General features: G+C 58.2%; 1 protein-coding gene across 2 annotated transcripts in view; it reads left to right on the top strand.

Moving 5' to 3' along the window:
- Nucleotides 1–5,818: 5,818 nt before the first annotated feature.
- MCF2L (MCF.2 cell line derived transforming sequence like) overlaps nucleotides 5,819–26,036 on the top strand; it is a 120,088-nt gene continuing 99,870 nt past the window's right edge. The window contains exon 1 of one of the 2 annotated variants that reach the window (XM_067713771.1): nucleotides 5,819–5,947. The gene's annotated coding sequence lies outside the window, so the exon portion shown is untranslated. The remainder of the gene's footprint in view (nucleotides 5,948–26,036) is intronic. The other variant, XM_067713776.1, reaches the window with a different exon arrangement.

The raw sequence follows: 26,036 nt of genomic DNA, 5'->3' as shown, positions 1-26,036 counted from the left end.
CTCGGTCAGCTCCCGGAGGCTCCGCTCGCCTCCCGCCCCCGCCCCCGCCCAGCGTGCGACCCCTGAGAGCCCTGGGGACTCCGGGCGGGGCCGGAGCGCGGGCTCTACGCGCACAGACGCCCCGCCCCACTGCCGGGGCCGGGGTCCCGCAAGCCCAGGCAGGTGTCACTCCCAGGCCTTCTCCTGCAGGGTTCCCTCCGCGGAGGAGCCGACCTCCAGGCTCTGCAGACCCCCAGCAGGTGCCGGGACAGGTGTGCTAGGGGCGGCTGGGGCGTGGATCCCCCCCTGACTCTGCCCTTCCTGGCCGGGCAGCGGGAGTGGCGTGGCCCCAGCCTGGCTGTTTTGCTTTTCAGCCGGGCCGCAGAAAAGTAGGCTCTGCAGTTTAGAAATAATGCCGTTTGCTCTTTCAACTCCAGAGACTATTGCTGCCAGTTTTTCAAAACCACACTTTGTTGCTTTTCTGTAGCGCTAGACACTTAAATAAGAGCCGGGCGGGAGCTGGTCCTGAAGGAGACTTTCTTCTGGAGCAGGTGCAGCCTCTTAACTTCACTGAAAGCGTCCCCATCCGGGGCCACGTGGCTCACCCTGCCCCTAATGGACCGCCTGCGAGCCCTGCACGGGGAAGGGGTTAAGGTGACCCTGAGGCACAGGCAGGATGTGTGGGGTGGCCGTGGGAGGCCCCAGGATGTGTGACCGCTGGGAGGGGCAGAGCCAAGCCACAGGAATAGAAGTGCGTCCCCCAGGGGCTGCTGGTGCTGGAGTGTCTGCCGAGGGCCCCAGGCCGGCAGGGGACCCCGCTGGGCAGGTAGGTGAGGGGTGCGGGCCCTGGGGAAGGAGCCCTTGCGCTGGAGGGTCTTCTAATATGCAAATCATCGGTGAAATGACTGGCCCAAAGCTGGTTTGGGGACCTGAGTTCTGAGCTCTGCTCCAGCCTCCTGGGACCCACTGCAGCAGGAGAGGCCACCACCACGGGGTCGGAGGGAGTCCTGCCCTGCGGTCCTGCGGGGGGCAGCCAGGCAGGCGCTCTCTCTGCGGTGAGTCAACCCGGTAGGGGTAGGAAGAGAGAGTTTTCAGCTCTATTTTAGGACCCCCGCCCCCTGGGGCAGGGGCACCCTCCCAGGTCCTGGCCTCACAGTCTGGGCAGGCGCTAGTGCAGCTGTGGTCGGGAACACCCAAGCCTCTGTGGCCTCAGCCCCGCCCCGTGTGATGCCTCCCCTGGCAGCCAGGACTGTTGTGTGAAAGGCTGTGACTGGAGAGCTGAAGGCCTTATGCGCCGGAAGCCTGGTTACAACCCTCCTGGCCACAGCTTCAGGCAGACCCTTTCCAGAGTGGTCTTCGCACAAGAGACCCTCGGAACAAGAGGAGGGCGGCAGCCTAATTTGTCAAGGTGATCGGATTTGCGGAGCTCGGCGACAGAGGACTTCTGTGCTTGAAATGCAGCTTGAAATCCCGTCTTTCTCCTGAATTGGAGTGTCTTCACTCCCCCCCGCACCCCGCTGTCACTGCTGGGCTTCTGTTGAACTCAGGTCCTCAGGTCAGCGGTCACTGTAATCAGCGGTCCAAGGTCAGCTTTCCACGAGACCCTCTTTCTGAGTTTGGGGCTCCGTTGTGAAAACTGGACATTTATCTGGGAGGCAGCATCCTGGTGACTAGAAGTAAAGTACAGCCACTTGGAAAGAAGAGCCTTCTGCCCATAGGCATTTAAGTACCTTTTGAAAACAGCGAAAAACCTGAAGTTGAAAGGAAGGTTACTGGAGTACTTGTGTGATGGAAATAAACTGGCCTGGAATGTTACAGATTCGGATTCGTAGCATCTGGCCACCAGCTTAGTTGATGTGGTGCTATTTTAAGAGGCTCTGGGAGAAGAAGTTAGAAGTGTAACAGTAACAGTGACGGGAAGGTGACGTTCTGTTGTTCCGTTCTACGTAGTAAAGCTCAGCCTCTTGTTCTCAAGTTCACTCATTCCACCCTCATCTGAGCCCAGGAGGGCCTGGGTGAAGCTCTTACCTGACAGACGAGAGACGCTGGGCTGACCGCAAGCACACACCCTGAACCTGGCCGAGGGCGTGCAGGGCTGCGTGTGGAGTCTTCATGCTGGCGGAGCCGGCCCGTAGCACCCTCGCCTTGGGGACGGCTGCATCCTGTGTCCTCTGGGCCTCCCCACGTAGAAGGCTGGGGACTTCCAGCCCACGATGGGGTTCTGGACACTCCGTGTCTACCGAGAAACTCGTGGACATCTGGAGCCGGACACTTCACTTTGTGGTCAGGGGCCCCTCCAGAAGCACCCCCTCAAGCATCAGGACAGCCCCGGTCACAGCCCCAGGATCCCCAGGAAAGCTGGCGTCCCCGGAACCTCCCAGCATCTCTCTGGAGCCCACAGGACCAGTCCCTCCACAGCTCCACGGAGTTGAGCAGGGAGCCGTCCAAGGGTCCGTCTGCAGAGCCTGCGCCAGGGTGGGTAACCTTTGGGACGTGTCAGGTGAAGTGTGGGTGTCAGTCACCGCTGGGGGCATTCCGTCCAATCTGTTGAGAAAGTGAAGAACTTTATTCAAATTACCGAGTGGAAACAAAGACAAAATCTGAACAGATCAAATAGGAAGGTACTGGTGTGGACGCCAGAGTGGAGCTGGAAGGGCTGGACATCTTCACAGACTTCCTCCTCCTCCCTTGTCTGTGTCTCATTCCGAGTTCAGGGCTGGAGACGGGGCACAGTGGGCCCGACTCCCGCGGGGAAGGCTCTGCTCTTGTCCCACAAAACGGGCCTAGGGGGCAGGGAGGATGCGGCGGGGCGGAGTGGAGATTTCCCCTCCCTGAGGGTTGCCCGTCCCAGGCACCGAGTTGGACAGCCCCTACCTCCCTTCCTGGTGCCCTAGACGGCGCGGTGGGTGTGAGCGCCGCGGAGCCCCACTGCTCCATGGCTGTGGTCCCTGAACAAACCCTCTTCCGGGCCACGAGCTCCCTGGGGTGGGGCTGCCCTGGGTCTGCGCCCTCAGCGCCCAGGGGGATGAAGCAGGTGAGCAGGGAAAGCCGGCTGAGCAGGTGGCAAGCCAGGGAAGCCCCTGGGGTGGATGCCCCACCGTGCTTGGCCGCGTCTAGCCTCCGGTGGCCGAGTTCTCGTCTGTGTGCAGGACACCTGGAGCTCGGAGGCCAAGACCAGGCGTGAGCCCTTGTCATCTCTGTCCTAACTGCTTGTCAGGGCTTTTTCGGTGGGAAACAGGACATCGAAAGGCACCGACAGGGTCTGGTGCTGTGGTTACGCAAGCCTTGAGATTTTTAAAGTGAACAGAGGAGAACGACAGCCCATGTGGGCCTAATGTCTGGGTTTGTCCTCTGCGCCCTTGGACCGTGGGAAGCACAGGGCTGGAGAAACCGCCCTGTCTCCTGGCCTGTCTCTGTTTCAGCACCTCTGCGATGCTGCTGTCCGTGCAGCTGGAGAAGTAAATTCCCAGTGGAAGGCAGAAGCCCCACCCTTCCTGGGCCCCTGGCACCAGCAGCCTCGGGGCTGGAGGCTGACCGCAGGGAGGGGGGCAGCCCTGGACGGTGTCCTGTGGAAGCGGGATGCTCACCCGTCCTCTAGCCGGGTCAGGCGAAGGGCACGTTTCTTCTGTTTCTCAGAACAAGCTCATTAAAAGCAAACTTTGGGGGCTTCCCTAGTGGCGCAGTGGTTGAGAGTCCGCCTGCCGATGTAGGGGACGTGGGTTCGTGCCCCGGTCCGGGAAGATCCCACAGGCCGCGGAGCGGCTGGGCCCGTGAGCCGTGGCCGCTGAGCCTGCGCGTCCGGAGCCTGTGCTCCGCAACGGGAGAGGCCACAGCAGCGAGAGGTCCGCGTACCGGAAAAAAAAAAAAGAAAAAAAGCAAACCTTGGCTCTTGCACTTGTGTCTTGAGCCTGAGCAGCCGCTGATACTTCCAGCAGCCCCTTGTTGGGTTGGGGGAGGGGCTTTCTTTCCCGGAGTGGGCGGGGGGGAGGGGGGACATCACGGCCACTGGCGGCAAACGTGAGGCAGACACACCGGCCTCTTCTGTTCCTTCTGGAGGCTTGAAATCACGATCGGCCTGCTCGTGTCGGAAATTCTCTGAGAAGAATTTAAAAAAAAAGAGGACAAAAGAGGGTTTGGGGTTTTGTTTTATTTTTAGCTAGGGAAATTTCTCTTCCTACTTTTAAGGTCAAAACTAGACTGAAGCCACCAGAAGCCTAGTCCCGGGTCTGACCGTGCTTGGCGTCTGGGTATGTGCGTGTGCTCGGCCCAGCGTCTCTCGTCTGTCTTCACCCTCCCGAGCACCTGCCTGGCCTGGGTTTCTTGGGGAGACGCAGCAGGACCCAAGGACCAGGGCCGAGGGCTGAGGTCCTGCTGGAGGAGACGGTGTGGGTTGTGGCTCCCTTGTCTCTTGTCACCAGGAAGGTCCCTCATCATAGGGTCACGCAAATGGGTTTAATAAAACGTTACAGGGATCTGAAGACATGCCTGGAAAAGTGACACGAAGACTCGTGTGGGTAACGGATAAAACAGACAAGGTACTGACCGAAGGCAGTGTTGATAAAGACAAAGGGACGTGCCTTTGGGAGCCCAGTGGCATTGTAGGTTTTGGTGGGAAGAGGAGGGGACGGGAGGAAACGCCACCTGTCCTTGTTAGTATGGGGTTGGTGGAGCCCCAGAGGGTTTGGGACCTGAACTGTGTGTCCCCTGCCCCATGGCAGCCCCTTCCCCCCTGGAATGATGGTCGAGCTGTGGTTCTCATGTAGGCGGCCCATTGGAGCCCCTCCCTGGGACCGCTGGCAGTGGTGGGCTTGTGCACGGTGCTGGGCGTGGGCTGGCATCGCGCGGCCAGGTGGCCAGGGAGGGGCTTCAGGGAGGGGCACGAAGGGGGAGATGTGGGAACAGGAGGGTCATCCAGAGTAGCTGGGCGGCCTTTCCCGTGTGTCCAGGTGGCCTCCTCCCCGGGCTAACAAGGGTTTGCCCGTGGGGTGCGGCTGGAAGCAGGACAAGGCACCTGAGTGGAGAAAGCATCTGAGCAGCTGCCATGGGACCCCCAAGCAGAATGTATCCAGGCTGAATGATTTACATCTGTGTGCTTAAGGGAGGGGCCCAGCCAGGTACTAAGCCAATGAGCCATAAACATGCCAGAAACCTGAGTACAGAAAGCAGTCGTCTGTGATCACCTGCTGGCGGTGCCCATCTACCCAGCAGGTGATTTCACACGGCTTCTGTTTGAAATATAGTCCCTAGCTGTCTCTTTAAATCCAAGATTGCCTCCCAAAGACTTGGTCTGAGTTTCTTAACCACATTTTCACTGGAGGAGTAAGACTCGAATGTTTGTCCTGGCACTCGGATGGCATTCTTTACCTGGAGGGCTGGAGGTGTTTCCAGCGCAGGGGGCAGTGGCTCTGAACGTTTGCCAGTTCAGTGGATTCGACTGTGACATTGAAACCAGGAGAACCAGGGGCTTTTTTATCCTTGAAACGAGAGCCCAAATGCCAAGGGGAAAATCTAGGTTTTTCTTTTCCTTAAGCAGCGGAAGTAAGTAATGTTTTTCCTTGGGCCACGCGTTATTCCATTTCGGCGTTATGAAAGAACGCTGCTGCTTTAACTGCACGTTGACACAGTAGAAATTCACTGGAGAAGAATGACTTGAATTCTAAGTAACCTGCATCCATTTCAGAATAAACACTGCTGCAGGCTGTGTCTGGTGATTTGGGTTTTGTTCAAAGAAACACGGCTGATGTCTTTGGCTGCGTGAGCTGCGTTTCCTTTTAAAACCGTTTTTCGCTCTGCAGACTCATGTTCGGCTGTTGGAGGTTCGTCCTGTGCAAGGAGACTGGAGGTGACAGTGGTCCTCCCGCGCGAGGGCCCAGTGAGGCCAAAGAGGAAGAAAGTGACCCTCGGGTCGATGTGTCTGACGTCATCAGGCTCGTTCAAAACCAGCCGGGGGGGACGCCCACACCCGCAGGTAGGGCCGCCTTACACCTTTGGGTCCTGATCGTGCCTCTGGTCCTCCCGGGGGGACCGACGTGTTTTAGATCTGGGGGAACAGTGCGGCGGGGGCGGGCCCAGGCTGGGTCCCGGGGCTGCCCCTGCCCTCGTGTGGGTGAGATGTCACCCTGCACGTTTGCCCGTTTGGCATCCTGGCGGTCGACCCGCTGAGGCTGGCTCCGGTGGGACCACGGGACGCACCTGTCTGGGCTTCAGACGGAGCACGGTGCTCCCGCAGGGCACGGTTCCCCATCTTCGCTTCAGCTTAGGACCACGCACGCCGTTGTTTGGATTTGGGGTCTTGTCAGACTGAGGTGGTGCCGGGCTTGCACTGGTCACCACAGCCGTGGCCCAGGCCCGCGGGACACACTGGGCGGTGCCCATCCGCCCTCGTCGGAGCTCGGCCTGACCCCCGGTCCAGGCCCGGGCCACGTTTCTTCCTGTTCCTGGCCGTCCCGAGCCCTCTCCCCACACCTCTTAGTGGAGGGACGTCGCTCCTGTTCTTACTTTGACCTGTGTTTAGTCATTTGTTGCCATTCCTTCCCAAACTGACTCCCAAAGTAGTTTTTGCTGGACGAGGGACGCGCGCGCACGGCCACCCGAGGCCCGGTGGTAACCTGCTGGTGAGCGCGCTGGCCTGGGCCGTACGTCCCCCTGGGGCTGGGCCAGGGCCAAAAGCCAGAGACTCATCCAGGGACTTGGGTAACGGTTCTTCCGGCTCTGCCGCTGGAGCTTCCTCGGCCCCAGGCTGGTCCCGTGGCGGCTTGGACGGCTGGGGCTCAGGGCAGTGCTGCCGTCCTGAGACTGCGCTGAGTCCCCGGGTCGCCGGCTCACGGCTGTGTCCTGGGCTCCGTCCTGCTGCGGGCGTATGGGGTATGAAGTCTGCTTGTGTCAGAACTTAAGTCTTTGAAATCAGTTGTTAGATTTTTATTGTGGTAAAACGTACATAACATGAAATTGGCCACTTCAACTACTTTTAAGTGTGCGGTTCAGTGGCATCGAGGACATTCACACTGTTGTGCAGCCGTCACCGCTGTCCGTCTCTGAACTTTCTCATCTTCCCAAACTGAAGCTCTGTCCCCGTGAAACGCTCCCTGCCCTCCCCTCCCCCAGCGTGGGCCCCACTGTCCACTTTCTGTCTCCGTGAATCTGACTCCTTCAAAGACCTCGTGTCCATGGAGTCAGACAGCGTCTGTCTCCTTGTGGCTTATTCCAGCCAGCGCGGGGTCCCGGAGGCCCCTCTGTGCTGTGTCCCGGGTCGGGGCTTCACTCCTCAGAGCTGAGGCCTGTTCCCTCGTGGGGATGGGCCACACTGTTTATCCACTGTCTGCTGAGACACTCGGGTGGCTTCCATCTTTGGGCCGCTGTGAACAGCATTGCCATGAACGAGGTACACGGATGTCTGCCCGAGGCCCTGCTTCCCCTTCTTTGGGTGCATCCCCAGAAGTGGGATTGCGGGTCATGAAAGCGTTCGCCGGTTTTGAAACCAGAAGGGAGGCTGGTTTCCCCCTGTCGAACTGGGTGACGGTGAGGTGAAGGGCTGATCTGTCTGGCCCAGCTCCCAGACTCCGCATCAGCAGACACTCGTCCTGGAGAAGGTCGGGGGGCTGGGCCGGGCTGCGTGAGCACCGGTGAGCTCGATGTGGCAAGGGGGCCTTCCCGCTCCCGCCTCCCCGTCCACACAAGGCCTTCGTGTCCACACGCAGGTCCCCGCGAGCTCCTGCTGCCGCCCGTGCCTCGCAACCGGTGGGTGGTGGGGCTCCCTGGCTGCGCACGCGCCGCGTACAGAGGACGGTGGGCCCACAGCCGCGGCCGGCGCGGCCCCGTTCCTCACAAGCAGGCTGCGGGGCGCGAGGATGCATCTGTCTGGAAATGTTTGCCGCGTCTCCAAAGGCCGGCTGTCATCGTGGAGCCCGAGCCCCGGGGCAGGAGGGGGCTGAGCACGCGCGGCAGTTTCCCCGTAGAGCCCGAGCCCCGGGGCAGGAGGGGGCTGAGCACGCGCGGCAGTTTCCCCGTAGAGCCCGAGCCCCGGGGCAGGAGGGGGCTGAGCACGCGCGGCAGTTTCCCCGTGGAGCCTGAGCTGCGGGGCAGGAGGGGCTGAGCACGCGCGGCAGTTTCCCCGTGGAGCCCGAGCTCCGGGGCAGGAGGGGGGCTGAGCACGCGCGGCAGTTTCCCCGTGGAGCCTGAGCTCCGGGGCAGGAGGGGGCTGAGAACGCGCGGCAGTTTCCCCGTGGAGCCCGAGCTCCGGGGCAGGAGGGGCTGAGAACGCGCGGCAGTTTCCCCGTGGAGCCCGAGCTCCGGGGCAGGAGGGGCTGAGAACGCGCGGCAGTTTCCCCGTGGAGCCTGAGCTCCGGGGCAGGAGGGGGCTGAGAACGCGCGGCAGTTTCCCCGTAGAGCCTGAGCTCCGGGGCAGGAGGGGGCTGAGCACGCGCGGCAGTTTCCCCGTGGAGCCTGAGTTCCGGGGCAGGAGGGGGCTGAGAACGCGCGGCAGTTTCCCCGTGGAGCCTGAGCACCGGGGCAGGAGGGGGCTGAGAACGCGCGGCAGTTTCCCCGTGGAGCCTGAGCACCGGGGCAGGAGGGGGCTGAGAACGCGCGGCAGTTTCCCCGTGGAGCCCGAGCTCCGGGGCAGGAGGGGGGCTGAGAACGCGCGGCAGTTTCCCCGTGGAGCCCGAGCCCCGGGGCAGGAGGGGGCTGAGCACGCGCGGCAGTTTCCCCGTGGAGCCTGAGCTCCGGGGCAGGAGGGGGCTGAGAACGCGCGGCAGTTTCCCCGTGGAGCCCGAGCCCCGGGGCAGGAGGGGCTGAGAACGCGCGGCAGTTTCCCCGTGGAGCCCGAGCTCCGGGGCAGGAGGGGGGCTGAGAACGCGCGGCAGTTTCCCCGTAGAGCCTGAGCTCCGGGGCAGGAGGGGGCTGAGCACGCGCGGCAGTTTCCCCGTGGAGCCTGAGCTCCGGGGCAGGAGGGGGCTGAGAACGCGCGGCAGTTTCCCCGTGGAGCCTGAGCACCGGGGCAGGAGGGGGCTGAGAACGCGCGGCAGTTTCCCCGTGGAGCCTGAGCTCCGGGGCAGGAGGGGGCTGAGAACGCGCGGCAGTTTCCCCGTGGAGCCTGAGCTCCGGGGCAGGAGGGGGCTGAGAACGCGCGGCAGTTTCCCCGTGGAGCCCGAGCTCCGGGGCAGGAGGGGGGCTGAGAACGCGCGGCAGTTTCCCCGTGGAGCCCGAGCCCCGGGGCAGGAGGGGGCTGAGCACGCGCGGCAGTTTCCCCGTGGAGCCTGAGCTCCGGGGCAGGAGGGGGCTGAGAACGCGCGGCAGTTTCCCCGTGGAGCCTGAGCTCCGGGGCAGGAGGGGGGCTGAGAACGCGCGGCAGTTTCCCCGTGGAGCCCGAGCTCCGGGGCAGGAGGGGGGCTGAGCACGCGCGGCAGTTTCCCCGTGGAGCCTGAGCCCCGGGGCAGGAGGGGGCTGAGAACGCGCGGCAGTTTCCCCGTGGAGCCTGAGCTCCGGGGCAGGAGGGGGCTGAGAACGCGCGGCAGTTTCCCCGTGGAGCCTGAGCTCCGGGGCAGGAGGGGGGCTGAGAACGCGAGGCAGTTTCCCCGTAGAGCCTGAGCTCCGGGGCAGGAGGGGGGCTGAGAACGCGCGGCAGTTTCCCCGCCACAGCAGCGGCGAAGGGGCAGGACCCCACCACCATCGCCGCGCACGTTTCCTTTTTAGAAAGTTCTGTCTGTCCCGATTGGCTAATAGTGTCTTTAGTGATGCCAGATGCCACCTCCAATATTCGTTGAATTGTGAAGTTGCTGTTGTTTGGGTCAGAAACCTTAGCATGTCGATAATTGCTGGCCGCTGAACCCAACACCTTAGTGCGTCTACGGTGTGAGATCCTTCAGGATTCTGGGGAGGGGGCTCCTGAGGAGGGGGTCGGAGGAGACTCGGGGAGGGGCCCTGGGCCATGCACATTTCTGGGGAGGGAGGTTTGCAGAAACAATTCGCTTGGGCTGAAAATGCATTTCAGAAAAGGGGAAAACGACCACAGGAAAGTGATGCTTGGAGAGAAATTGGCTTCCTGTCTGTCCCCAGTGTTTCTGGTCTGGGTGGTGGTTGCAGTTTAAGGAGAACGAGTGACTTTCCATGATCGCGGCCCTCTCGGGGGTCGAGCTGTGCAGAATTGGGTGGACGTCGCGCTCGCGGTTTCCTGGTTCGTGTCTCCCGAAGCTCATTCTGTCTCTCGGGACCGTCCGTCCTTTCCTGGGAGCCTCATGGTGTTGCTGACCCTCCCGACCGAGCCAAGAGCACCGGCCCGGTCAGTCTGTTCTTCGTGGTTTTGTGTGTCTCGAGGGGGACGTTCTCAAAAGACATGCACTGTTGGTGGAAACGGAGCTCCTGATGTAACTTCTGGTGATTCACTTCTCATTTTTAACCTTTCCTGATCCCTTGGTCTTTATTTGGACTTTTATATTAGCCAGGCAGCTAGAAGGAGTTCCTTTTTGTTTCAGGAGCTGTGTTTTAGAGAACACAGCACCATTCAGGAATTTATAAATACTTGGGACTAGCTGGTGTGTTGCAGGTTGACGCTGGGAGCAGATTGACCATCTTCTTACGGCAGCTGCCGGGGCGCCAGGGCCGGGTGAGGCAGCCGGGGGATGGGGCAGGTCTCAGAGTAGAAGGGCCCCGAGCAGCCCCGAGCTGATCAACCCCCCGGCCACCTTGCAAAGCTCTGGGGACTCCAGGGGAGTCCTCTGTCCCCCAGCGTCTCCTGCATGCTCTTCTCAGGGAACTGACGTGGTGTGTCTCATCTTCACTTAGCACGGACAGGCCGCATCACCTAGAACGAGGAGTGATGGCTGAGCGGCTGGAGGAGTTGCTCACAGGCCTGAGGATGCCTGGGGAGCCCTCAGCCCAGAGCCCGGGCCCCAGGACCCATCTCTGGCAGCCAGCGCAGCATGCCCAGTAGCAGCGGCGAGTCTGTTAATGTTTCATCAGAAACTTAGCGGGTTTTCTGTTTGACTGTGCGCTCTATAACACATACCATATGACCGAGGTGACCAACGGGCCACACCCTCCTCTGAGTATGACCATGTCTCCTAGCCAGGAGCGTGTCTGAGGGGCCAGCCTTTGCGCCCTTTGACCAGGTCCCACCGCCCAGAAGTTCCTCCTCCCCTGGCCTTGCCCTGTGAATCCTGCCTGCCTGTCCAGGACTGGCAAACACACCACCTGTTCCAAGAAGCAGTGCTCCCGGCGTCCCGCCCATCATCCTCCCCCTGGGGCTGCGCCTGCAACCCCATGACCCCATGACCCCGCAGAGCGAGCGCTGCTCCTGTCTGGGCTCTGCATCAAATCAACATGACGATTAACCGCGAAGAACTAGAAAAAAAAATTGCTGCAAAGATACAGCCTTTCTATACGTGGCTCTCCTACAAGGCAGGATCAGCAGGACAGACGTCTTAACAGAAACGAAAGCTTTAGGGATGACACAGCAGCACGAGGACAAGAAACTGTCCTGGGAATAAACGGAAACGAGAAATGTCGATTTCCACCGGGGATCTCCTTTGTCTCTATCGTTATGGACAAAAATTTGAAACCCACTGCTGGTAAGAATGCCTGTCCTTATAGCTGACCTGGAAATCAGGTTGATGGTGTGGATAAAAATCTTCAAGCGTTTTGTTTTCAATCAGCAATCTCCACTTCTAGAATTCAAACTAAGGAATGAATTAAAAATTGTCATGAAGATTCATAAACAAAGATGTTCACCGGAGTCATTATTTATGACGATGGATATTTTGGGAAAAGCAAAATCACAGGATTGGGGGCGGCAAAGTCATTTAGTTGTCCGGTGATAACTGTCGCATGTCTTATGCTCTAAGAAGTGACGCAGCCGATTATGAAACGATACACTGCGACGGCAATTTGTGAGCACGGAGTGTGTGTAGTTTTGATGAAAGACCTACCATGAGTGCCCCAGTGTATTTTTCTCATGCATTCGCAGTTGTTTCTTGCCTCTGTTTTTCCGCATCAGGAAGCCTTACCGTCTCTGAGATACTCGTTTCCCAAAGCAGGACGTGAGCCTGGACCCTGTCGGGCCCAGGACCCACCTCCCATCCCACGCTGACCCTGTTCCCGGAAGCATATGCCCACACGGGCGCTGTTTCCACAGGAACTGTCCCCACTGCGTGGTCCCTTTGGGAGGCGCCCAGCTTCTCCCGAGGGCAGGAGGGCACAGAGCAGCTTTGAAGGGAGGTCTGGTGGGAGAGTTTTCCTGGGGGAGAAGCTGGGTATGAACAGAGCCGCGGAAAGGGGGGCTAGGCAACCCCCCCCACGCTCCCACCTCCCAACCCCCTCCATTGGGTCACACCGTGGGCACAGCTTGGGAAGGGGCCAGGCCTCCTCCCCCATGGCGCCCCCACCCTGGTCCAGACGCTCCAGAATAAACAGATCAAGAATAAATAAAAATAAATGTATCAGGTGCCTCTTTGGCGTCTGTGGAGATGGTCGTAACGTTCTTATTAACAGATGACGTTAGGAGACGGCGCAGGCGTGAATTTCACCATACTTAGTCCTCTGTGTTCCAGGCGTAAGCCCCAGCCAGTCGCGACAGCATCCCTTTAATGTGACGCTGGAGTCTATTTAATACCACTTTTTTCTTTCTTTATAGTTTGATCTTTGCATGCAATATGTTCCAGAAATCTTTCCTTGTCAGTTCGCTTAGGTTGACCTCAGTTTGTATTTCAGGTGTGACGTACTCTAAGTACCAATCTGATGATTCTGTTTTTAGAAATAGATTCTAATCTTGAGAACAGTTACAGATGAACAGACGCGTCGTGAAGGTGGCACAGGGCTCCCACGCGCCTCACGCTCAGCTTCCACTGTTAGTGACATCTTACATTTTTATCGTGTGTTTGTTACAATTGATGAGCCAATGTTGACATATTGTTATTAAATAAAGTCCTTACTTTATTCAGATTGCCTTGGTGTTTACCTACTGTCCTTGTTCTGTTAGAGGGTCCCATCCTGACACCACATGACACTTAGTCACCAGGTCTCCGGTCTCCTCAGGGTCCTCTCGGCTGTGACGGCCGCTCAGACTCACCTTGTTTAGTGACCTCGACGGCTTTGAGGGGGACCATTCTGTAGGACGGCCCTCGGCTGGGATCCGTCTGATGTCCTTCTCCTGGTTAGGCTGGGGCGGGGGGTTGGGAGGAACAGCCCAGAGGCAGAAGTGCCCTTGGCATCACCAGGACTCACCCCGGAGGGTGTTGGCCCTGGTCACCTGGCCAAGGTGTGACTGTCAGGCTCCCCGTGGCACAGGTTCCCCCCTTCGCGGCCCGTGCTTTTGGAATCAGGCTGCTCCGTGCAGCCCATCCCGCAGGACGGGCTGTGAGACTGCTGTCTTCAGGGGTTTCATTAATTTTGCTGCCGTCCATTGCTGCTTGTCTCTATTTCTCCTTTAAGAATCTTCCGAGCTCCTTCCTGATGCATTTATTTTTCGCTCAGTCTCGGGGCATTCATGGAATGACTCTATTGATCTTTCCTGCCCCCCAACTCCCCGCTGCTCAGCGGGCACCTCCGTCCCCACACCCCTCGCTTCCTGGCACCGACTGGGCAGAACCAGAGCCTGGTGTCTCTATCCGTCCGCCTAGTTCCGCTCGTACTTGGGTGAGTGAGGATGGGCGTCGTGTGCCAGCAGGGTCTCCACAGAGCTGAACCGAGGGTACCAGCGGGCGGATCGTTTGAGTTTCACTTCTCAGCCTTGAGCCTCGGTGAGCCGAAGCCCTCGGGGAGGCTGCTGGGTCTGCAGACTGTCCAGGCCTGCTCCCTCCCCAGCCCAGTGCCTGTCCCCACTCTCTCCTGTGGGTGACCCTGAGCCCACCCCCCACGGGACTGAATCCCTCGCAGGGGTGCCTTCCCACCAGTGCCACCCTTCCACCTGCACCACACGCCTGCCTTCCTGGCTGTCGCTGCCTGGACCTTTCCCCTTCACCTGAGCCCCACCTGACCACACCTGTGTCCTACCTGTGTCCCACCTGTGTCCCACCTGAGCCCCACCTGAGCCCCGCCTGAGCCCCGCCTGAGCCCCACCTGTGCCCACCTGTGCCCCACCTGTGCCCACCTGTGCCCACCTGAGCCCCACCTGTGCCCTACCTGAGTCCCGTCCAAGCCCCAGTGCCCTCTTCCTCCCTCCAACGTTGCTCTAGCTCCCCCTTGTCCTCCCTGCGTCTCTGGGTCTTCATTCTCTCCAGACCCACATCAGTTCAGAGGTGCTGTAGTGTCTCCCGCCCGAGAGCCTGCCCGCCATCTGCACCCAGCCCCTCGGTACGCTCGCAGTGCTGTGGCTGTGGGTACCATCCACGTCGGGATGCCCGGGTCGCCCTGAGCCCCACCTCTAGCTGCCTCCACAGCATCTCCGCCTGCAGGCCTTGCGTGCTCCACACCTGCTGCACCCTCCGGCTTCTCCATCAGTCCCTGCCCTGCAGCCCCTGGAACCTCCTCTGGGGTCTCTGGGCTGACCCTTGTCATCGTAGACCCAATGTCTCTGTGCTGTTCACTCGCTTATTCTCTCTCCATGTGCGTAGAGATGATCTGATTGATTCAGGTTCATCTAGAATATATGAAATCCTACAACAGGACTTTTAGTCTTTACTCATTTTCCCACCAGGTAAGGGTTTGCAATTTTTATATTAAAATGCCATTTGGGGGGAATTCCCTGGTGGTCCAGTGGTTAGCATGCTGCACTTTCACTGCCGAGAGCCCGGGTTCAATCCCTGAATAGGGAACCAGATCCCACAAGCTGTGCAGCACGGCCAAAAATAAGTAAAATAAAATAAAATGCCATTTTCATGCCAAAAATGTGCGGAGCCGTGGTTTTGCTTTGGAAGAAAATGCTTTGAAACAATAGAAAGCGTATAAGCGACGAGTGCTTACAGTAATTCTCGTCATGCGTTTGTCCTCCCTGCGGACTGGACTTGTGGTCTTGTTTCAGCTGCTTTAAAATCCGACCTGGACCTTTAGCCAGGCAGCTTTTTCAGTGACTCTCTGAAAACAGCATTCACGTATTTCATTGGCACCGTCTGCAGCTCTGAAAGGCAATTTTTTATTTATTGAATTAAGGAGACCGTGAAATGTGTTTGAGGTGCAATATTCCACTTCTCCATGCTTTGAAGGACCCAACAACTGGTCTGATTTCTCTGTGTAATTTCTCCTCCTTCAGATATCAAGGCTTCGCTGAATTAAGCATCTTTAGTCATTTACTGTCCTTCTCTTCTTAAATAAACAGACCTGCCAAGTAGTTTGACGCCTCTTCAGGCAATGCCATGTCTCCTAGTGTCTGACAGCTCTTGTGAGTTTTGACACCTCTCTTGACCTGTGCCCTGTGCAGCTGGGATCTTTTCTGTTTTCTGAGGTTAGAAGCGGGAAGGCGATCGCGACACCTGGAGAGTTAGGCGGTTAAGAGAAAGGGAGATGTGGCCAACAATCCCAGGTGGCCTCCTCACCTGCAGAGGGAAGAGCTCGGATTTGTGCGTCGGGAAGTGAGAAGAGGGATCTGTGTCTTCAGGACTCAGTTCTGAGGTCACCTGATGGAAGTACATTTTCTTTCTTGTGTTGGCACAAACACGGAAGAAAGCTTGACCCGGCAAGCAGCTGTGCAGCCCACGCGTGGGTGTCGCCTCCTGCACATGTGTGTGGTCAGTTATGGACACTCACGGGCACACGTGTCTCTTGGGCGGAGCTGGATCCCTGGGGTGTGGTTAACAGGACCCAGCAGCCTGGCTGCAGAGTCGGGACTGGCGTCCGCAGACAGAGATGTCGAGATCTGATGGATGCCCTGGGTACAGACAGCTGTTAACCAGGGAGCAGCCTCACACCTGGGGGCAGGGGGACAGGGCCCTGGCTGGCCTGGGCTTTTGAGGAGGGACAGAATTCAGTGGGTGGAGGGAAAGAAGAGCCCCCCTCCCGCCCCCGCGGAGGGACGCGGCGCCTTGCGCTGCTCATCTGCTCTGACAGATAAAGTGGGTAGAAACGGGGATTACCGCGTGGTGGGCGTTCACCTCGAAGCAGATGTTGGGAGACAGGAAGGGAGGGTTACACGGGGGGCGGGGAGGAGAGCGGTGCCCTCGCAGTAAAGGAGATAAAGCAAAAGCTGCCCTGAGATCTGAGGACACTTAGACCTGATGACAGTTTCTAGGCGATGCTGGGAGCAGGGACCTCGCTAAAGGCCGCTGAAGGCGAGGGACTGGCAGACTCCAGTCTGTGGGAAGCCTTACGTGACCCACGAAAACGTTGCGGAGAAGCAAGAATTGGAGGAGAACCTGCAGGTCCGAAGAGCCGCCGGGAAGTAGCGGCCAATCCAGTGTGTGAGCTGCACCGCGCAGATCCCAATTCTGACACACCCACTGGGCTCAGAAAACAGAGGAACGATGTGCAGATCCCAATTCTGACACACCCACTGGGCTCAGAAAACAGAAACAATATTTAAACTAAGAGCTGTTAACCACGTCGTGGCCACGCAGCTGTCGATTGTCTCGTGTTTGTGTTTAGATGGTGGTGGCTGGTCTCCTTAGATCACACAGGGGCAGGGGCGGTGCGGTGGTTGGCGGGATGAGGGAGGCGCAGGGCGGGTCGGGCGCAGACACCCGCAGTCCTTACCCTGTGCCGCTGCTTCTGTGCACATTTGAAGTTTCTACTCTGGGCGGAAAATCCCCTGTAACGTAACTTGCGTGGTAGAGACCCCCGACTCGAGGCCACGACTGTGGGTCATCACAGTCGGGGCTGGTTCTCTGCCGGATCGCATCCCTGGGGACCAGCGGAGAGCAGGCTTCTTTCCGTCCAGCCGGGCCCACAGTTACTAGACCTGAATGCAGAGGAACGGTTTTCGCTTTTTAAATAAATCTGGTGCGTTTTTCCTCCTTAAAAAAAAGCCATGATTGGGCTTCCCTAGTGGCGCAGTGGTTGAGAGTCCGCCTGCCGATGCAGGGGACGCGGGTTCGCACCCCGGTCCGGGAAGATCCCACATGCCGCGGAGCGGCTGGGCCCGTGAGCCATGGCCGCTGAGCCTGCGCGTCCGGAGCCTGTGCTCCGCAACGGGAGAGGCCACAGCAGTGAGGGGCCGCGTACCGCAAAAAAAAAGCCATGACAGCTCTGCTCCAGAGCGCGTTCTCAGCCGCAGCAGCAGGCACGTGGGGCGGCCCCGTCTGCCCGTTGCTTGCGTGCGTGTGGGACCAGGAGCCGCAGGTGCGTGGGCATGGCTTTGGCACAGGGACGGGGCAGGCGTTGGAATGAGCCAGGAAGCTTCATGGCCCTGCCCCGAGGTGGGGTGGACGAGAGTCACCCTCAGGAAGAGGAGGGCTGCTGCCCCGAGTGACACCCCACCCCGGGAATGTCCCCGACAGCTCCTGGCTCCGGGGCGCCGTCTGAGGTTGGTGCCGGGGACACAGTCAGAGACGGTAGCTGGCCTTTGCGAGACTGACTCCGGGCCACCAGTGCCTGGAAGGACTCGCCCGGCCCCTGGACTCAGGTGCCAGCAGAGGCCGAGCTGGCCATGGCCGTGGGCCGTTCGCCTTCAGGTTTGCTGTGCGTCCCCCTGTGGGCTTAACCTTTGCCACAGACGGCGGCCAGGCCCTGCTCAAGCCGAGGGTGAGCTCTGGAGTCACTGCGGCCCTTCCTGTCCCCCCGGGGGCACTGGCTCCAGTGGGGAGTCGGGGGTGGGACACGGACAGCAGGAAAAGCCTGCTCTTAGGGCGTTAGCAGAGTCACTGCAGGAGGCAGCGGGAGCTGATCCGAAGCTCGTCCCCAGGTTAACTCTTCAACCCCCACGGAGCCTAGGAAGCAGGCAGGGTTCATCTTGGCCTCACGGCCACACGTACCGCTCAGAATCTGCAGGGACAGGCCTCTGTGGCCTGCACTCACCGCCCGCCTGGGCCGCCAGCACCTGCTCGGCACCTCCAAGGTGTACGGGGAGGCCCGGCCCGGCAGCGGGGCAGGGGACGGGGCCTCTGTGCCCTGTTGGATTCGTCCTGTGGAGTCCCTTTTCTCAGGGGCCCTGTTTCCCGGCATCCTTTCCGCTGGACGTTGGCGCGTGATTCAGAGCCGGAGGAGCCCGTCGGGGTGAGTGAGGCGGGGGGGCAGGATGCCGCGGCCGCTTTGAAGACACTGGACAGTTTCTTCCAAAATTCTTACCACGTGATCCAGCGACCGCTCTCCTGTGTGTTTACCCAGACGAGCTGAAAACTTACACCCACGCGAAGCTGCACGTGGATGTTTGTGGCAGCTTATTCAGAGCAGCCCGGGTGCCCTTCAGCAGGTGACGGATGAACAAACTGTGGTCCATCGGCCGACGATTCTGTTCAGGGCCGAGAGGAAATGAGCAGAGAGGATCTTAGGGCAGGTGAAACCATTCTGCACGGCTGTGGTGGTAGAGGCAGGACATCACGGACCTGTCAACACCCAGAGAACTTTACAGCACAAAGGGTGAACCTCAATGCATGTGAAGGAAACCAACCATTGAGGGGGTCAGGGGTCTCAGGAAGCACACACACGTGACAAGTGTGCGGTCAGTGAAGGGCGGGTGCCGTGCCGACGTGAGTGGCCTGGGGAGGGAGGGGGTCTGTACACAGGGCCAAGGGACCCTGGGGTTGGTTAGTGCCTTCCTCCCTGTTAGTAACAGTTAGCAGTTAGGCAGGAGTGTTTGCCTGTTTGAAGTGTGGTGTTGAAGGACCTCTTCTCCTGTCTTTAGTTTTGAGGATGGCGTGAGCAGGACGTGTGCCCTCAGTCCCGGACCAGTGACCCTCTGGGTGCAGGAATGTCATGTGTGGGAGGGGTCCCGGGGGCTGGCGCTGAGACACACGGACCGTCTCACGCCGCTGGGACCCGGCTGCCCTGGCATCCCCAGCGCTGGCCCCCCAGAGACTTCTAAACACCACCCCCGTTATGAACAGGCCGACCTTCCCGTGGGCCCCGGGCCGCTCCCCGAATTCTCAGTTCAGACGCGTTGATGGGCCTTTTGAAAGTGGGACCAGTTTCCTGGCCCTGGACACGTCAGTGATAAGGTTTGTGTTTCCCAACAAATAAACGCTTCGGAAGATGTGACAGGATCACATCACAAGGTCTAAGTTCAGCAAGGGGATGCCTCATGTGCCCCCCAAATTCATGTGTCAGAGTCCTGACCCCCAGCACCTCAAAATGTGACCTTATTTGGGAAAAGGGTTGTTGCAGATGTAACTAGGTAAGATGAGGCCTTACTAGAATGGGGCGGTCCTGATCCAACGTGACTGGTGTCCTCGTAAAATTGGGAAATGAGACACACACAGAGAGAAGAGACACACACAGGGAGAAGAGACACGCACAGGGAGAGACACACACAGGAAGGAGAGACACACACAGGGAGAAGAGACACGCACAGGGAGAAGAGACACACACAGGGAGAGACACACACAGGGAGAAGAGACACACACAGGGAGAGACACACACAGGGAGAAGCCATGTGAAGGTGACGGCGGGGATTGGAGTCATGCTTCTACCAGGCAAGGATGCCAGGAACCACCAGAGGCTGGGAGAGAGCCCGGGACAGACCCTCCCTCATGGCCTCAGAAGGAGCCAGTCTGCCGGCACCTTGACCTTGGACTCCTGGCTGGAGACTCTGAGAGAACAGATCCCTGTCGTTTAAGCCGCCCCGTCCGGGGAACTCTGTTACAGTGGCCCCAGGACACTCACAGCTTTCCTGCTGGCCATCTGCCATTTAATGCAGTTACCAAGCTTTTGGTGAAAGCCTGATTCAGTGCTGGTTATTTGGAAGAATATGTTTTTGGGGTCGAAGTGAAGGAATCAATAAGACGGTGTGTGATTTATTCGCTGGTGGCAGAAAATTCGTGGACGCTTTGTCAGAAAAGATTTTCCTTAATCTGAAAACAATCTGAATGTTTTGCTGGAAAACATTTGCGATTCAGCTGCTCTGGGAGCTTATTAGATGCCTTTCTGCAAAGCACGGATTGTAAATACTAAGTCCTCGTGCAGGACGATGGTTACACCTCGAGGTTACTGTTTCTCTAAAGTGAATCCTTTAAAACTCCAGTTTAAAAATTATCTCGTGGAGTCAGAGAAAGAGAACACAGAGGAAAAGTACTGGGTGGTGGACTTCCTCTTTGTTTGGGAGGAAGGTGAGTGTCTTCCTGACACCCCGTTGGACAGTCTTCGGGAGGCGAAGGCGGTGACTGTGCGTTTGTAAACCCAGGAGCCTCGTACCTGCTGTGGGGCCCTGACGGCAGATCCAGGAACGGAAGCTCGGGTGACTCGGAGGAAAGGGGCCTTTGTTTCATTGGAAAGCGGAACAGGCACTTTGAAACTTGACCACATTCCTGACCTCAGCCCATCCTCGTGTCCACCGTTTAGTATGAAATGTCCACGTTTTCTGTGGTTTATACAACAGCTGGGCCACGTGCTGCACAGACTGACTGGCCGTCCGGAGCACCGCAGAGGCAGGTGTGGGAGCACCGCGGCGGGGGTCTCCCTGGAGGGTGGCGGCCGGATTGGGGGCTGGGGAGGCTGCCCCAGGCCCCTCGTGCACAAGGACAGGAGGAGGGACAGCACAGAAACGGCACAAAATGTCAGCAGCCGCGGCTCTCAAGGGGGAGAGTCAAGCACGTGGAAGAAGGAGAAATGTCACCTCTGAGTTTCAATTTCCAGATGCACCTGTGAACTTCACCGAACAGCAGATAAGGAATTTGTTTTACGCTCTGGGGAAAGTAAGGCCAAAGCCCGTCCTTGTCATTTGAGGGCCGCACCTTGGAGCCAGGCGGGAGGAGCAGAAACAGGTCAGCTGGGCCCACAGGGCTCTCGCAGCCTCGGCGGCTCAGGGATTTGGGGCCGGGCATCCTGTCGTGGGTCCGTCCTGTGCCTTATGGGGTGTGGGCAGCAGCCCGAGTTGTGACGACCGGAGATGCCTCCCGACGCTGTCCAGTACCCAGGTTAGGGGCAAAATCGCCGCCCTCTCTCCCCGACCCCTGCTCTGACGAGAGATGAAACTCCAACACAGCTTTGCTCTCCAGGGCGGATGGCGCTGCTAGGTTGGGGGCTCCACGTCCAGAGACCCCCGGTCCTGAGCCCGCCCTGGAGGCCGCTTGGCGAGCTGCCGGCCGGGGTTGGGCGGCGGTTAGCACCACAAGGCCGCTTCTCCACTGCAGCGGCTCTCCTTACCGGTCACCCGCAGATAATTCCCCGCTCCGCCCGGGCCCTCAAGCAAAGATTTCATTTCTCACTTTTTCACAGTAAGTATTTTAAGTCCTTAGAAACATGTCGCCGCTTTTTCATGTAAATCTTGAAGCTATTGTGTTTTTTCCAATAAGCCACTTGTAACCGGTTTATTTTGACACCCTTGCAAAGGCTGTCATAGCTCATTTTCCTGTGTGTCTGCGGACAGGAGTGTCCTTGGTCACTCTGACGCCCCGCCACCCGGCACGTGGAAGGTGCCAACATGTGAACGCAGGGACGCAGCGTCTCGCGGGCACCCGTGGTCAGCTGCGGGCGGAGATCCTGGCGTCCTGGAGGGCCCGGGCTCCGTTAAACACTGACTTTGACTTTGAAACCCGTGTGCTAGTATCTGAACATGGAAACTGCAAAAATGCTGTCTGGTTTTGTGTAAAATACAGTGTTTCTGGGCTCAGATACATGTACCCAAATTTTACTGACAGAATGTCCCAGGGGTGCAGGGCATCGACAGTTGTTGACGCAGCGTTACCCCGGCTCGGACACCCTGAGAATTGCAATTCCCCTGCCGCCTGGCAGGCCGGCCTGGCCCCGCTAGACCCCCTCGTGCCAGCAGGTGGCACTGCTGGGCCGGCCAAGGCTGGACCACCTTTCCTTCCACGTTTAGGGGTGAAATGTGTCCTAAGGATGTGACAGAATGATGGGGACGCTGTAGGCGAGTACAGTTTGGATGCGCGGGGAAGTGAGGCCTGCTCCTTGGAGAAGCCGAGGGGTCCCAGGAGGCCTGGAGCCACAGGCTTGTGTACCTGCCCAGGAGTCACGCAGGTGAGTTTATGCACAGGCGAGTTTACAGGCAGGCCGCCCTCCGGCTGGGGTGGCGCCCGGGCGAGCTCGGCGTTCCCTGAGTTTCTCCGCCAGCTTCTGGATTGTTGCAGGGAAAGTAGAAGAAACTGGCTTGTGAGCAGCTCGACAGCGTCCAGGAGGGGCTGGTGTGTGTGAATGTCGATTGTCTGGTCCGCCATTCACTTCAATTTTCATAACAGCCTGTTGAGGCATAATTCGCATACACGCAGAGCTCGGAGATATCGTGGGTTCGGTTCCAGGCCAACCACGATAAAGCAAGTACCTCGATGAAGCGAGTCACGTGAACTTCTCGGTTTCCCGGTACCTGTAAAAGCTACGTTTGCACTGTACTGTAGTCTGTTAAGTGTGCAACAGCGTTACGTCTAAAAAACCAAAACCCGGCCTTCCCTCGTGGCGCAGTGGTTGAGAGTCCGCCTGCCGATGCAGGGGACGCGGGTTCGTGCCCCAGTCTGGGAAGATCCCACATGCCGCGGAGCGGCTGGGCCTGTGAGCCATGGCCGCTGAGCCTGCGCGTCCGGAGCCTGTGCTCCGCAGCGGGAGAGGCCACAGCAGCGAGAGGCCCGCGTACCGCAAAAAAAAAACCAAACAACCTACATACCTTAATTTAAAAATACTTTATTGCTAAAAAATGTCAGTTATCCTCTGACAGCCCAGGGTTGCCATAAACCTTCAATTTGTAAAAATTGCAGTATCTGCGAAGCACAGTAAAACAAGGTGGGCCTGTACCATAAAATTTCACCCTTTTAAAATGTATAATTTGGTGGCTTTAAGTGTATTCACAGAGCTGGGCAGCCACCAGTCTCTAACTTTAGACCATTCCCCTGGCCCCAAAGAAGCCCACACACCAGCACTGCCTCCCCAGCCCGCTGCAGCCCCCGGCAGCTGCTAACCCGCCTTCTGCCTCTGTGGGTTTGCCTGTGCTGGGTGTGTCTCATGTACCGGACTCAGTACGCGGCCTTTTGTGTCTGGCTTCTTTCCCTTAGCATGTTTTCGGGGTCATATGTGTTGTAGCGTGTCAGAGCTTCCTTCCTTGCCGCGGCTGGATCGTGCCCCCCTCCCCGTGTGGATGGACCTCCCTTCATGTCCACCAGTCGATGGACGTGGGGTTCTCTCCACGTCCTAGGTGCTGTGAGCACTGATGCACTAGTGTCTGTGGGGCCTGGCTTTCCTTCCTCTTGGGCTGGACCTGGGATGGAGCTGCCGATCACGTCTCCCACAGCGGCTGCCCCCCCGCTCCCATCCCCACCGGCTGTGTCACTGTGCATCGCCTCTCTTTCGGCCACCCGCTGGGAGGGAGGTGGTACCTCCTGTGACCTGACGCACTTTTCCCTGATCACTGACGATGGTGAGCATCTTTCCATGAACTTGAAGACCTTGTTCAGAGAACAGTGAATGCAGGTCATTTTCATTAGGGGTGTTTGTCTCCTTACTGTTAGTTGTGGAGGGCTCTGCGTTTTCCGGGTACAAGGCCCTGCACCCTCCCGTGTCCCTGGCTCTCACTCTGGGGCTCCCACCTGGTACGGCAGGTGTGCGGCCGAGTTGCTCGTGGCCAGGGGGCCCTTCTGTACACAGTGGGGCGCGCGGCAGGTCCGGCCTCCACACACCCATGCTGACAACCAAAACCGTGCCCAGGGGCACGAGTCTCCCTGTGGGAAGTGCGACCTCACTAATACGCTGACCCGAGGACCCAGAGGGCGCTGGGGCTGGTTTCCTGCCGGGGTGAATGGGCGTGGTCCCCGGGGCTGGGTGCACCTGGGCCCGTGACACCCTGAGTGGAGCGTCTCAGAGCAGACTTTGTCTTGGGGAACGTGCCTTCCCGACGGGCAGGTTTCCAGGGTCCGGCACCCCAAACCATGTGTTTTTTGCTTCTCAGGCTGCAGCAGGGCCTGGGGAGAGGGAGGAAGGTCCTGTGGGGACCAGGGAATTGGGGGGTGGAGGGGCGAGTGGGCGGGACATGAGGGTAGGTCGCCATGCCTCCAGCTTGCGTCCTGTGGGATGGACCACATCACAGGGACGCCCCAGAGCCACCTGGGTGACTACAGGGTGGACACAGAGAGGGGGCTTTTAGGGCAGTGAAACCATCTTGCACGATACCATAATGGTGGGTACGTGACACCATGCGTTTGTCCAAACTCAAAAACTGCCTGACGTAAAGAGCGAGCTCTGACGTAAACCGCAGATTCAGCTAATAACATAGAACATAGCAGTACTGGTTCATCAGTCGTAACGTGGGTACCACACCAGTGAGGGGGGATGTGTGGGGACTCCCTGTACCTCCTCTTCCGTGTTCTGCAAACCTCAAACTGCTTTCAAAGTTGAAGTCTTATTTCTAAGCGCTTGTCGTGGAAGGGGGTGATCCCACGTCACTGTCGTTGGGATCTTTTCCCACGAGGTGTGTTTGAAGCTGCGGTGACGGGTTTGCAGCCTCACCTCCTGCACCGTCTTCTTGACCGTGGGCCGTGCGCCCGCCCGGCTGAGCAGGAAGTGCCCGTGTGGGCAGAGAGTCAAAGCCTCATCTGCACGTGCGATGCGGTCTCGTCTTGCGTACACGGGTGGTGGTGGAGCATGTCTGGCACGTTTATACACCCACTACCTGAGGTGGTTAAAACAGATAATTGGGCTGGTACCAGCGTCCTTCTTAGTCTTACAGAAACGAACCACAGGCAGGTGAATCAGTGACACAGTGGTTCACTGACGCGGATATTAACCATGTTTTTAATTTTTTAAACCCAGGACTCCTCCTGTGGCTTCCAGGTGGTTCCAGCCAGGTGGGAAAGTGCGGTTATTTCCTGCAGAACACCTGAGCTCACCCGAGGGCCAGCCTTCTCTCTTTGGGGCATCATGTTTTGAGGGGATTTCTCTTATTTATTTATTTATTTTTTACATCTTTATTGGAGTGTAATTGCTTTACAGTGGTGTGTTAGTTTCTGCTTTATAACAAAGTGAATCAGTTATACATATACATATGTTCCCGATATCTCTTCCCTCTTGCATCTCCCTCTTTGAAATGCTAACACTTTTCCGTTTGTATTTGTTGAAATTCCAGAGCTTTCCATGACGGATGCTAAAATTTAGTCACCTTTTCGCTTGGTCAGCTTTTCACTTGAAACGTCAGAATGTAAGTAGGCACATTTGCTACCCAGTGAAATTACTCTAACTAAAGCTAGCCAACATCCTTCAACAGATATCCCTAAAGATCATTTTTCTTCCCTTTGCAATAAAAACGACAGTAACTCTAATCTCAAAATAAACAAAATAGATGCAGCTGTGACCCGCAGAAGCATAATTACCAGCTGGATACCTTGTGAGCAGACAGATCACTAAACTTTAAACCTATGGGAATGCACGTGTTCTATCAAACAGGAAGGAAACAGACAAGAATGGCAGGTCACAGCTTCACTGCAGCCGCTGGAGGAAGAGGGCTGTGTCTGCCCCGACTCTCCTCGGATTTTGCTGTGAAAATGGGCTGGAGGTTCCCTCGAGGTCAGCGCCCCGCCCCCAAGTCAGGGCCCTCCTCGAGGTCAGCGCCCCGCCCCCAGGTCAGGGCCTCCTCGAGGTCAGCGCCCCGCCCCCAGGTCAGGGCCTCCTCTTATGTGGGAAACTGAGAGGCAGCCCCCTTTGTTGTCTCAGGAGTTTTTCTGAATGAATTCACCCAGAGCCAGAGGGAGGTGTGTATCCAGAGCTCACTGGGTCAGAAGAGATGCTTGTGCTCTGATGTCACTTTAAAACTTAACCCATGAAAGACCACCGCACAGAAGACAGAGCAGACGGACTTTCCCCCGACCCTTCCACTCGGTAAACACGGGCCCCTGAACTTCACATGTGAAAAAAGTGAGAAGATTCTGAGGAGGAGAGCAGCCGGGATCCCAGGGCCCAAGAAGGACACAGTGGTCCAGGCTGGGTGCTGGAGGAACCGGCAACCGGAAGCGCCACTGGGCATAAACCCCAGAAAGCCGTGACCAAAGCCTGCTCTCTCCACCAAAGGACCAGGAGAGGAAGGACAGCAACTTCTGGACGATACCTGCCCC

Source organism: Pseudorca crassidens, chromosome 18 (assembly GCF_039906515.1).
Source record: "Pseudorca crassidens isolate mPseCra1 chromosome 18, mPseCra1.hap1, whole genome shotgun sequence".
Taxonomy (NCBI): domain Eukaryota; kingdom Metazoa; phylum Chordata; class Mammalia; order Artiodactyla; family Delphinidae; genus Pseudorca; species Pseudorca crassidens.
Note: the sequence above shows the minus strand (reverse complement) of the source record. Positions and strands in the feature narration are given on the sequence as shown.